The sequence below is a fragment of the Pristis pectinata genome, chromosome 9 (genome assembly GCF_009764475.1).
Source record: "Pristis pectinata isolate sPriPec2 chromosome 9, sPriPec2.1.pri, whole genome shotgun sequence".
In the NCBI taxonomy this organism is placed as follows: Eukaryota; Metazoa; Chordata; class Chondrichthyes; order Rhinopristiformes; family Pristidae; genus Pristis; species Pristis pectinata.
This window is the reverse complement of record NC_067413.1, coordinates 78,119,902-78,132,744: the sequence shown is the minus strand read 5'-3', so window position 1 is coordinate 78,132,744 and position 12,843 is coordinate 78,119,902.

Below are 12,843 nucleotides of genomic sequence, written 5' to 3'. Positions count from 1 at the left end.
GTTTTCCTTCAGTGTTTGTTGTTCTCACCCCAGTGTCAGAAGGTTGTGTGACCAAGGTCTGCTTCGGGGATGTGAATCCAAACTGACTTCAATCCAGTTCGAAGTAGGTGCTGCACTGCCAGTGATGCAGGTTTAGGTGAGATACTAACTTGCTGGTGCACATCACACATGGTCACATCCAGCCCATGAGACCTTTCTTTATGGTCTGCCTCAATGTTTCTGATATGACAGTGAGCAGCAGGTAGACACAAGGTCCTCCTGATTGGTTTGGGTTTCTTTCATGTGAGTGCCATATCTTTAACAATTCAAGGTAACAAATAAAACACCACATATTTATGTGAAGTTTAACAATTCCAAACAATTGACCTTTGCAGCTTTCAAAGACCCAGCAACTAAATGAGGTCTGTAGCTTGTTCCTCACCACCAGATGATCTCCTGAATTTGTCAGCAGAAGGTGAACAGCAGCATGAAGGATGAAATATTGTAGTTACTCAGCACACATTCTGTTGGTACCATTTCTGAAACAGCATGGTGGAGGTTGGGAAGTTATAGCCTGTGTACTGCGTATAGAAGAGTGACATTATTTGGATCTCCAGCAGACCACTTGAGAATTTGAAGTGTAAGGAGGGTTAAAGAAAGAAGAATTGAGATTAACAAACTTACGACTGTAGTAAACCAAGGGCCTATCTGCAGCCTCAGCTCAGTAATAGATCCCATGGCATCCTTTGGAGCATAGCAGAGTGGGTCTGGTGTCCTGGGTAAGTGTTAACTCTCAAGCAACACCATCAGAAAACCACAAACAGGTTTATCTCATGGTTATTTGTGGAACCTTGTTGTGCTCCCAACTTGCTTGTAGTATTTCCCCTCATTATAATAGAGGTGACACTTTGAATGTGCCTTCATTGGCTGCAAAGCCGGTTGAGGTCATGAAAGGTCTTATTCTAGCCGTTTGATATTCATTTAAACTTCTGTCATGTGGTAGCACTGTATTTGCTAAATAGTCACCCCAGCATGTTGTACTTTGCCTCTGAGTTTATTCCATTGACTTCAGTATATTGCATTTCTGAAACAAATACGACCATACAGCACATTAGTAGCTGCTGACCAGGGTGAATTTCCAGGCAGTGCAGTTCTTCCCATTGTTAACATTGGAAAAGCTCCACTCAGTGTATTCAGAATACTGGAGCAAAAAAGAACAAACCGCGGGAGTAACTCAGCGGGTCAGGCAGCATCGGTGGAGGCAGAGGGATAGTTGACATTTCAGGTCAGGACCCTGCATTCAAAGTACTGCCTTCCATGGAACCTGTTCCCATCGATTCAGGGAGAAATTTTGTTTCACTTCAATGGTAGGTCACTTTGTGTCATCTTTGCCTTCAAATTGCTGCAAACTGGGTCCTAGGGAAATGAGATACATTTCAGATTGATCTGGGAACTTCGAGGATGTTTGGACCCTCTATCATTTCCAGGACATATTTGTGTTCTTTTCAGAAATTATGTAAATACATGCATTATGTATACAACCATGATCTGTTTCTTCTATCTTCCCTCATTTTGAAGCGTGTCTTTTTTCTTGACAACGGTAAAGAGATCCTAATAAGCTTTTCAATTATTGGTCAGTCAGGTATGTTTAAACTCCTTGAAGCAGCAACTTATACAGACTTCAGGGGAGCCCCTAGCAGAGGACAGCTGTTTCCTTCTGCTTCTCTTGCTGCTGCCTTCTGGCTGTTAGGTTTCGTTGCAGTTCTGAGAATAGGGTAACTCATACACTTAGATCAGGTGCTTAATATGTGTCGGGAAGGTCTGGGGGTGAACTTTCATGGATTGGTGCTACACCAGTGTTCATCTGTCTGATATTACTGTTGCAAATTATATTTCCAAGCTGCAGATTCATTTTGCAAGCCAGGAATTTGATACAGCTGTTCAATTCCAACCTCTTATCGCTGCAGCTGAAATGTCCCATAGTGGGAGGATTAATTAAATAAACCAAAATTGTTTCCTAAAGTTATTGTGCTTTTGTGTGGTATTTTCATATAACATTGCAAAATCATAACACTATGCTACGGTTATTACGTTTCTCTCTCCTATTAAGAGAGGATTTTTAAATTTAGTTTCAGAAACACAACAGCATAAAAACAAAGGAAATGGAAAGGATAGACCACTCTGTCCCCTATACCTGTTTCGTCGTTCTTGTGGGTAAGATGACATCTAACAACTGGGAGTTGTTTAAAACAGAGTTGGCAAGAGTTCAGGGTCAACCTATTCCAGTAAGGGTGAAAGGAAAGATGGCGAGATTAGGGAGCCCTGGATGACAAAGGTTATTGAAGATTTGATCAGGACAAAAATGGAAACATATGACAGTTAAAGGCAACTACAACCAAGCAAGTCCCTTGAGGGATATAGAGGGTGTAGGAGAGTACTTAGGAAAGAAATTAGGAGGACAAAAAGAGACCATGAAATAACCTTGGCAGGTAAGATTAAAGAGAATCCCAAGTCATTCTGTAAATATAATAGGAGCAAAAGGGTAGGCAAGGAAAGAGTGGGTCCCCTTAGGGGCCAAAGGGATAATCTATGTGTGGAGCTAGGGGATGTGGGTGAGGTCCAAAATGAATACATCTGATTTCACCAAGGAGTAGGATGCAGAGGATAGTGAGTTTCAGGAGGGATATGTTGATTTTTGGATCATGTTAGCATTAAGAAGATGAAGGTGCTAGATGTCTTGAAATGCGTAAGGGTGGAAGAACCCAGGGTTGAAGTAAATCTATTCTAGAATGCTGTGGGAAACATGGGAGGAGATAGCTGATGGAGATTTTTGCGCCTTCCTTAGCCACATGTGAGGTACCAGAAGGCTGGAGGACAGGTGATGTTACTCCTTTATTTAAGAAAGGCAGCAGGGATAAGCCAGGTACTTACAGGCCAGTGAGCCTTACTTAAGTGCTTGGAGAAAGTTCTAAGAGACAGGATTTTTATATGTTTCAAAAGTCAGGGATTGGTTAGGGATAGTCAGCATGGCTTTGTCGGGAGAAATACTGTCTCATTATTTTGAGATTTTTGAGGATGTAACTAAGAAGATTGATGAAGGCAGCATGATTGACATTACCGATGTGGACTTTAGTAAGGCATTTGACAAGGTTCAGCATGGTAGGCTGGTCCAGAAAGTTGAGACATATTGGATCCTAAGCAAGTTGGCTAATTGACTTGGTGAAAGAAGACAGAAGGTGTTAGTGGTGGAAGGGTAGATTTTGATTGGAAGTCTGTAACTAGTGGTGTTGCCACCTAATATGATATATATTAATGACTTACATGTGAAGCAGGAGGTACGATTAGTAAGTTTGCAGAGGATACGAATATTGGTGGTGCTGTAGAGGAAGGTTTTCAAAGGTCACAGCAAGATACAGGTCAGATGTGCAGAACATTGGCACATGGAACTTTAATCCCTACAAGTGCAAGGTGATGCATCTTGGGAAATCAAAAAGGACATACAATAAATGGTAGGTGACTAAGGAATACTTGAACAGAGAAACCTAGGGGGTCCAAGTCCATAGTTCCCTGAAAGTAGCAACACAGGTCAATAAAGCAGTGAAGAAGGATATGGCATGCTTGCCTTCATAGGTCATGACATGGAATATAGAAGTTGGCACATTATGTTGTAACTTTACAAACCACTGGTTAGGCTGCACTTGGGGTACTATGTGCAGTTCTGGTCGCCGCATTATAGAAAGGATGTGATTGTGACGGAGAGAGTACAGAGGAGATTCACCAGGATGTTCCCTGGATTGGAGCACTTTAATTATGGGGAGCAATTGAATAGGCTGGGATGGTTTTCCCTGGAGAGGAGGAGGCTGAGGGGTGACCTGAGAGAAGTGTATAAGATTATGAGAGGCTTAGATCATGTAGATAGAATCATTATTCCACAGCGGAGGTATCAAAAACAAGAGGGCATAGGTTTAAATGACTAGAAGGAATTTCAAAAGGGAAGGGTAAGTTATTTTACATAGAGAGTAGTGGATATCTGGAACTTATTGCCCAATGAGGTGGTAGAGTCAGATACAATCACTATGTTTAAGAGACATTTAGACAGACATTTAAATAGGCAAGGCAGAGAAGGATACAGAATTAATGTAGGCAATTGAGATTAGTGTAGATGGGCAAAAAGGTCAGTATAGATGTGGCGGGCAGAAGGGCCCATTTTTATGACTCTAAGATTGCGATTGACCTTTTACCTCAGGGCTATTTTCCTGCACTAACCCCAAATCATTTGATTCATTTAATACCCAAAAATCTTTTGATTTTTTTCTTGTGTATATTCAGTGACTGAGCATCCGTACTCCTCTTGAGCAGAGAATTCCAAATAGACACAACCTTTAGAGTGAAGAATTTTCTTCCCATCTCAGTTGTCACAACCCCTTTTTTTGTTGAGATGGTGGTCCTTGGTTCTAGAAGACCTAGCCAAGGGAACATCATCCCTTTGTTAACCTTCTCACATCCCAAAAGAGTTTTGTTTCAATGGGATCACCTAATAAACAGGTTATAACTTGCCCGATATCAGTTATTCTATAAATATTGTGCTTTTATCTAAATTGATGGTTATCCATATGAACTTACAGCTCAATAAGCATATTTTAAAAACAAAGTGAGCAAACAAACTAATAGATTAGTTACTGGCAACTGGGGCCAGGCAGTCTAAACAGAGGCAACTTAAACAATGATAAAATGATGCACAGGAGTTTTTCAAAATGCATGGGTCTCTTCCAGTAATTAATTATTCTGAAACATAACATAAAAGTTTTTTTATCAGTCTTTTTCAGCTTTGCTATGGAACCCTAACAATGTGCTTTCTTTACAACAAGGGTAGTGAATATCTGGAATTCTCTATCCAAAGGGGCTTTGAAGGTTCAATCACAGAGTAAATTCAAGACAGAAATCAATAGAGTTTTGGATATTATGGGAATCAAGGGATAAGGGGTTAATTCAGGAAAGTGATGCTGAGGTAAAGGATCAGCATTCCAGTTTTATGAATGTTTTAAAAAAATGCACATATACAATACATAAGTGATGAAATCATAATGGTGTCTGTGCCATTAACAATGCTCAGTATTTGTCAGGTTGTGAAATTATATAGGTGTAAAGGCGTGATGTTGGTATTGTTAAAGTTATTGATGGAGATGCTCAGTTTCAATGCTGCTGCACTTTGTATTTTACAAAGCGATGTAATGGATTTTCTCAGTGCTATAAACACAGCAATGACCACAGGCTCATTTGTGTCATTCTGTTTGCAGCAATGAAGCTTGACGAGTGGTCAAATGCTTACAGATAGCCGTCTGTTGCCCTAAAAAGCAATCCACTGCCCCGGGTTATAAAATCCTGTATGCACAAAGAGCCACACGACATTCAGGGCTCCCCACTGTTTACCCCATTGCAGCTGACTATAAATAGATGTAAAGGGCAAACTATAGGAATCCGTTTCTACTATGCAGCTATTCATGAGACGTTAGTATGGCTCTTGAGTAGTTCCCTTTATTTTTATGATATCTCAATTAAAATTTAGTGAGGTTAAATATACAAATCATCAACAATAAAATTGCTGAAGAAGAATCTAATTAAAAACAGACTTTTTCTTCAATAAACAAGAACTGATAGTGAAGGTTGTACTATAGCTGCATGCTGATGGAGGCAGATTTCTGGATTTCAACAGATGCAGTATTCACTACTAACTTAAATTTTAAATTGGTTTAATGTAGACAGGTCACTTTGGGTCAATTCAAATAACTGAAGTTAACCCTCTTTTTAAAATTTAATCCAATTTGGGTTCTGTTATATATTCACTTCAGTGAGAATAATGGGGAAATGCCATTCCATGTACATTTCAGAAATTTAAAATCAAAATAATTGGATCTTAGCAGAAATAGATACTTACTGATTTCCTGGAATACAGCACAATATGCTTAGTATTTTTTTTCTGGACTTGATTTCCATTCAGTTGTACCTAGGACAGATATTTTATGATTGGATGTTCTCAGAGACACCTTAAAAAATTCAATTTCCCCACTGACTCCTGTGAATCCCTGGCCCATAACCACTCAAGGGTACTTGGGAAGGAACTGAGATCACTTTTCAAGAGCATGTGGAAGCCCTATGCGAACAGCGGAAAGAATACACTCCTCACAAACTTCCCATAGAACCGGAATGGAAGCAACTTATCCTTGGTTCCAAGCAACCACCTGAGAAGAAGTAAAGAGAAAATGGGACACATGCGGAGTCATAGGAGGCAGAGGGTAGTGGTGGAGGGTTGTTTCTCTGACAGGAGGCTGAGAACTGACTTTATACAGGTGCATAAAATTATGAGGGCATAGATAGGATAGATAGTCACTTTTTTTGAGGATAAGGGAGTCTAAAACTAGAGGACATTAGTTTAAGGTGAGAAGGGAAACACGTAAAGGAGATCTGAGAGGCAGGTTTGTCCACCCAGAGGGTGTGGGTGTATGGAACAAGCTGCCAGTTGAGGTGGTAGTGGCAGGTAGAATCCACAGCATTTAGAAAGCACTTGGACAGGTGCAGGGATAGGAAAGGGATAGAGGGATATGGTCCAAATGGAGGAAAGTGGGATTAGCGTAGATAGGCTTTTTGGTCGGCCAGGACACATCAGGCCGAGAAGCCTGTTCCTGTGCTGTACTACTCCATAACTCTCTGTGACTCTATGCAGTTCTCAACAGTTGGAAGGTTCCCAACTGCCTTGTCTTTGCTGCACTGATTACTGGGAAGGGAGTCAGACCTTAAGCCATCTCTCCCATGCAGTCACAGAGTACCGCATAAAAGGCTAGCATAGAGATTAAGGAAATGTGGGGGGAGGACAGAGATCTGAGTGTCTGATCATATGACGATGCACAAGATGATCAGTGAGGCAGAGATCAAAGTAGCTCACTCTGATGTGGTTATTATAAAAAGTGATGAGACAACCAGTGATGAGGTTTCAGATGTCCTGAGGCTGGAAGATGCTGTGTGCAAGGCAGTGATGTCAGAGTGGAGACCATTTAATTAATAATCTAAGCATCGTGTTATTGTTCAGGAAAGGTCCTGGGTTTCAAACCAAAGCTTCAGCTTTTGCCAGCAGTGTACATTGTGTAACCTGTGACATCATTAGATGAATAACCCAGGGGAATATAGTGAGCTGAACTGCGTATGGTGGTGCCCAGGTCGATTTTCCAAGGTGCCCAAGGACAGGTGTATGGTGGGCTTGGGTGGCCACTCAGAAGACTTACTTCAAAGACATTTTATTATCAATTTGGGGAATTTTTCCCATAGAATCCGATTGATAAAAGGGTCCTGATGCAGGGTTTCGACCGGAAACATCAACAATCCCTTTCCGCCCCCCCACAGATGCTCAACCTGTGAGTTCCTCCAGCATATTGTTTGTTACTCCAGATTCCAACATCTGGTGTCTCTTGTGTCTCGATGAAAGGGTTTGACCAGAAACTAATTTGACTCAGTGATTCAAATGGCAACTGGGACCAAATATTATTTGCCTTTATTTTACCAGCAACTGTTTTGAGGACAATTTATTCAAAATTTACTATTTAATTGTTTTATCCATCACTCAATGAGAAGAGAGTGTACCAAAAATTGAACATATCAACATTTAATGATTCCATTTGAAATATACAAACCTGGAAATTGAATCAGGGCAGTGCAGGACTTCACAGAATTAATCTGGGAAGCTAATTGATTCATTACCAGCAAGCTGCATGGCCTCAGAAGCAGTTTGCTACTCCAGGGTACATTTTGAATACTGTTTTAAATACTGGTCGAGTTTTAATTGGAGCTCGACAGGTGGGAGACAATTGGGGAGTGGGAGGATGGGGAAGCAGTTGCTGTCAGTGAACCATGAATTCATCTTCAAGCTCAGACAAGGCTTTCTGGTTCCACAATATAAGTAAGAAAAAATCTTAAAAGCCGTGCCTGCAATTCTTAAAACCCCTGGGAATAATGATAATGATATATTTTGAAAAGCAGATTCCCAATAAACATTTACTCCTTAACTGAGTATTTTATTTGAAAAATTATACTTCATTCTTAAAATTTGCAAATATATATTCCAGTACATACACACATCACCATTCTCAGTATAGGCCATATTATTCCAATTACATTATGTCAGCACGACATCAATTTTCCTTACATACGTTTCAGGAGCAAACAGTCGAAGAGGGTTTTACACTTGTTCCAGCCCCTCAGATTGCAATAGCAAAAGGGCCTTGAACTTTGCCCTTTCCTCAAAGGTCCTCTGTGGCAGCTGCACTAACCTTCATGGTGCACCTCAGCACATGTTCCTAGACCATGGAATGTGTCAGTATGCAACACTCTGTCCTAGTCAGTTCCTTGCACTGTAAGACCAACAAGTTTTGGGCAGACTAGAGGGACAGCATTCACTGAGTTGATAATCTTCCAGCAGCAGTTTGTATTTGTCTTAGTGTGTGTCCCTGGAAACAGCAGGCAGAGCGGAGTCTTATGTTACGCAACTGCTCGGGATGAACCTTGAAAAACCTCTGCATCTCTTTCCAAGTCTTCTTGGCAAATGTACATTGCAGAAGTAGATTTCTACTTTCTATGTTATTTTGCTGAAAAAAAATGAATCTATAAATAATTCAAGTTAAATAAATGTCAAATAAGTAGAAGGGTTCCTTTGAAGTCACGTTTTACGTTTGACAATCCCATCCCCAACACAGCCGCTTTGAGGGCAACGTATGGTGATGCAGAGGCTCCAGCTGTGGAAGTTGGCTCTGACAGGGTGGGGCCTCTGCACACCAATGAAGCAAGTCTTGGTGTTTGTTTGACTGGTGATGAGATATTCTGCCAAATCACCACGACAGTCTTCTCCAGCAACCATCTGTCAGGATCCATCATCTTTGTTTCCCACAGGGCCTCCAGGACATTCTGTGCAAGCCGCTGTTTGATTGACAAAGATTAAAGTGTTGTTTTGTACAAACATTTCATTGAGGGGCAGGTGGTATGGCAACGTCCAGCTGAAAGGAATGTTCCAAAGCAATGTAACCAGACCCATCCTTTGCAGTGCTGGGAACAGGTAGAACTTAAACTCATAGTGTCACTTGGTGCTGGTGTTCCCATGGGAACAAGCTTGAGGCAGTGACAACAAAGATAGCCTATTTAACTATGCAAAAGACTAATTTTCAGTGTTTCACTTGGGCTTTGGATAGCAATGCTGTAGCCTTTACCACCATGGCAGACAGTGCACCTTATGTACTGAATGAGCACTTGCATGCTGCTTGACTTATTGGATGGTTAAATATCATACTCATCCTACGAAATGGACAGGGCACCATTGAATCTCTAGCCTATAGTATACTGTCTATATTATTTTGTTGAAAAAAATTGAATACATAAATAATTCAAATTAAATAATTGTCATTTAAGCAGTAAGGTTCCTTTGAAGTCACATTTTACTCTAATAAAGGCCAACAAAACACAGAGCAGTTCCAAAATTGTTTCCAGGTGCACGGACCACTCAAGTGAAAAACAGGCAGCAAGTGAATTATATCTGTAAATAGTGACTGTATGTCAGTTAGGATCCCAATTGAAATTTATTTACAGATGAGTGACCAACATGCTCCGCCTGTTTGTTCCTTGAGCAGTCTAACTAGGTGTCCTTAAAGGGCTCACTGAATGCTACTCAGTAATGTTTGGAAAATGTTTTTATGATCCTTTATCTTTGGAACCAGAAGTATTGTGCTAATATACTGCAGGTTGCTATCATCCTGGGCCTACCTCCTTGTACCACTGCTCCATTGTCAGGACCTACCAACCAGCCACCTTAACATAGAGACTGGTCAGAATTGGTCAGGCTACAAACATTGACCTGCACTGGTGTCTCCAGTGCACTTGTTTAATATAGGAAACAAGGGCTAATTCAAAGGGACACAAGCTCCCTCCTCTGCGACTGCTTTGTGCACATGTTCAATTTTTCAGAAATATGATCACTACTTGCATTAAGATAGCAAAGAATAATAGATTCTTCAGAGACAGTCACAAGTTGTAATCAAATGGCAGTGATGGGGAGAGATGTTTAGAGAACATCATAAATTATGAGAGATTTGATGTTTCATAGCTGATGACCTAGTTGTTTGATTAAAGTACAGCCACATAACTCTCATCCAAGTTCCTTTCTTTCCAAGAATACTTAGAGAATTCCATTGGCTCCCACTGTATCCCTAGAAGGATATTAACAGTAATCGAGGGAGCAGCGGAGAGCTGGATTCTTTTGACAAGCAAAAAATTCTTCTCATAAGTAAGCTATTTTCCATTTACAAGGCAAATAATCGCTGGGTGGTGGTCCCTGAGAATAACTAGCATGATTACTAACTTCAAGCCTAGACCATTTATTTTCTTCTTGAATCTCCCTGTGATACCTGGTGGCTTCTTTTAACTCAATGTGCTTGATAGAAACTATTGGACAGGTGGTTAAGATGTCTTAGCCCATCTGATTCTGCCTCATTTCTACAGGCAGCAGTTTTAGCTTTGCCTTTTGAACAGGCTTGTGGAATCCCATTTAAAGGATGTGTCACACAGCCTTTAGTGTGACAATGCAGAGTGACATCTGCATTTTTAATCACAAGCTGGAAACAGGAAGTTGCTGCGACTCCCTCTCCAGGTCAACAGAACCAAGAAAGGAATGGGCCAAGCAAAGTTTCTCTGTGGGCTTCCCTTGCCTCCATTTCCTCTGCCTTCGTGGCTCAGCTGACTTCCTTCAAAATATTAGTCTGATAGCTTTGATAAGCTTCTTTGTGGCCCCAGCAATGACCTTCTGTAATCGGAAATGCCACAGGCAGTTTCCGCTCAGGCGGTGCTTCCTATGTGTTTTGGATGGATGACCAGAGTGTTAGCACCCACAGAGCCTTGTGCCACAGGGCACCAGACTGGTTTCAAATCTGTCCCAGCAGGCACCCATCTGCATTTCCTGCTGGGTATTAAAATCTGAGCTTCAGGTTTTTTTCTAAAAGTGTGCAAACATCTGAAGATAGCGATAAGGTGAACGAGCTAACTGTTGCAAATTATTTTCACTTTCTTATTGGTCATTCACTGACAATCATTGCCACTAAACCAAGCAAAGTTTCTTTGTGGGCTTCCCTTGTCTCCATTTCCCCTGCTTTCGTGGCTTGTAATTATCAATATGATTGCAAGCTCGGCTTTTAAAACACCATCAATTTGTTCTCTTATATATACTTCCAGGCTCCCTTACAACGTAGAAGGATGCCACTAAGTCTGTCGAGTCTATTCTGGCTCACGGAGCAACCCCATTCCTCCCTCTAATTTCCATGTAACCCTCTCTCCTCATAATCCCATTGATTCCACCAGCCACCTATGCTAGGGATAATTTACACTGGCCAATTAACCTACCAACACATGTTGTTGGGATGTGGAAGGAAACTGGAGCACCTGAGGAAATTCATAAAGAGGGAGAATGAGCAAATTCCACAAATTCCACAAATTCCACTGGAGGTCAGGATTGAACCTAGGTTGGTGGAGCTATGCTGCAGTAGTTTTACTAGTTGTGCCACTGTGCCATCCTGCTTCAGATCGCAGGAGGAATAATGAAACACTAGGCAAAATAATTCTTTAACTTCCCATTTATACTCCAGGAAAATAGTTCAGTTGTGTCCACTGCCTCTCACTTATGTCACAGCAGCTTTGTTTGTGTGCTGTTCTTTGACAGAATAGTCTTTACAGATACAAGGATAAAGTTGATGAACATTGGAATTAGCAAAGCCTTGAGAGGGATCACTTTCTTCCACTCACTAACATGTGTAAAACCAGCAGTGCAGTCAGTAAATTGGAGCAGCCCATTTCTATTTAACAAAATATATCCATTTGGGTTAGTGAGTAATGTAAAAATACTACAAATGATTATAGGAGATGTAGTGAATTATTGATGGTAGTTTGGTTAATGTATTCACAACCTGTGTGATATGCAACTACACAGACCATAAAGGTTTTGAATTTGGGGCCTGTCCTGTACTGTGTGAGCTGAACTCTGCACTGTGGCATTTGTGGAAAACTGTCAACTACAGCAGTGGAGCTGTGAAAAAAATTAGCTAAATCTCATTAACTGTTACAAATTATAGTAAAATCTGTATAAATTGTTAATACAATATGGCAATAACTGATTTGGAAAATATTTATATATTACAACAGTTGAAACATATAGAAAAAAGAGGTGTTAAGGAATGATTTGTGAAAATTCCCAAGTTGCTGTTAAGTCAATATATACGCAAGTAGTGAAGCCATCCTTATACACACATGTCCCTGAATAACAGGGGAGTCGAAGCAAGCCCACAATGCATTCTAACCATCTGCTATTGTTTTATAATATATACACAAGCTCTTTATCTTCTTGCCTCTGCTCACAAAAATTGCTCACCTTCCTGACACAGAGCATTTATGACACAACTAAGTAGATGACATGTGTTGAAGGACAATTGGAATGATGCTGCACTCAACAAACACATCAGCTTTACTTGATGTGCACAATATATTAATTAATCTTCACAAGGGGAGAAGGAGAAATAATAAAAAACAGTTTAATATGATATTATTTTGAACAATGTTTTTGGGAAGAGGAAGGCATCTGTATGTTATAAAATGCACAGCCTTTTATGGTAAATGGAGTCTTTTTTCAAATTTGATCTTGCATGTGATAATACATTAAAAAAAATTGTATGCTATCATATGCTCAATGCCCTGTTCAATAGCTGAATTATTGTGCAGTCATTTTTATAAGAAATCAATACAGGATTGCATAATAGCCAGCACACTGTATGAAGCAGATTCAGTATC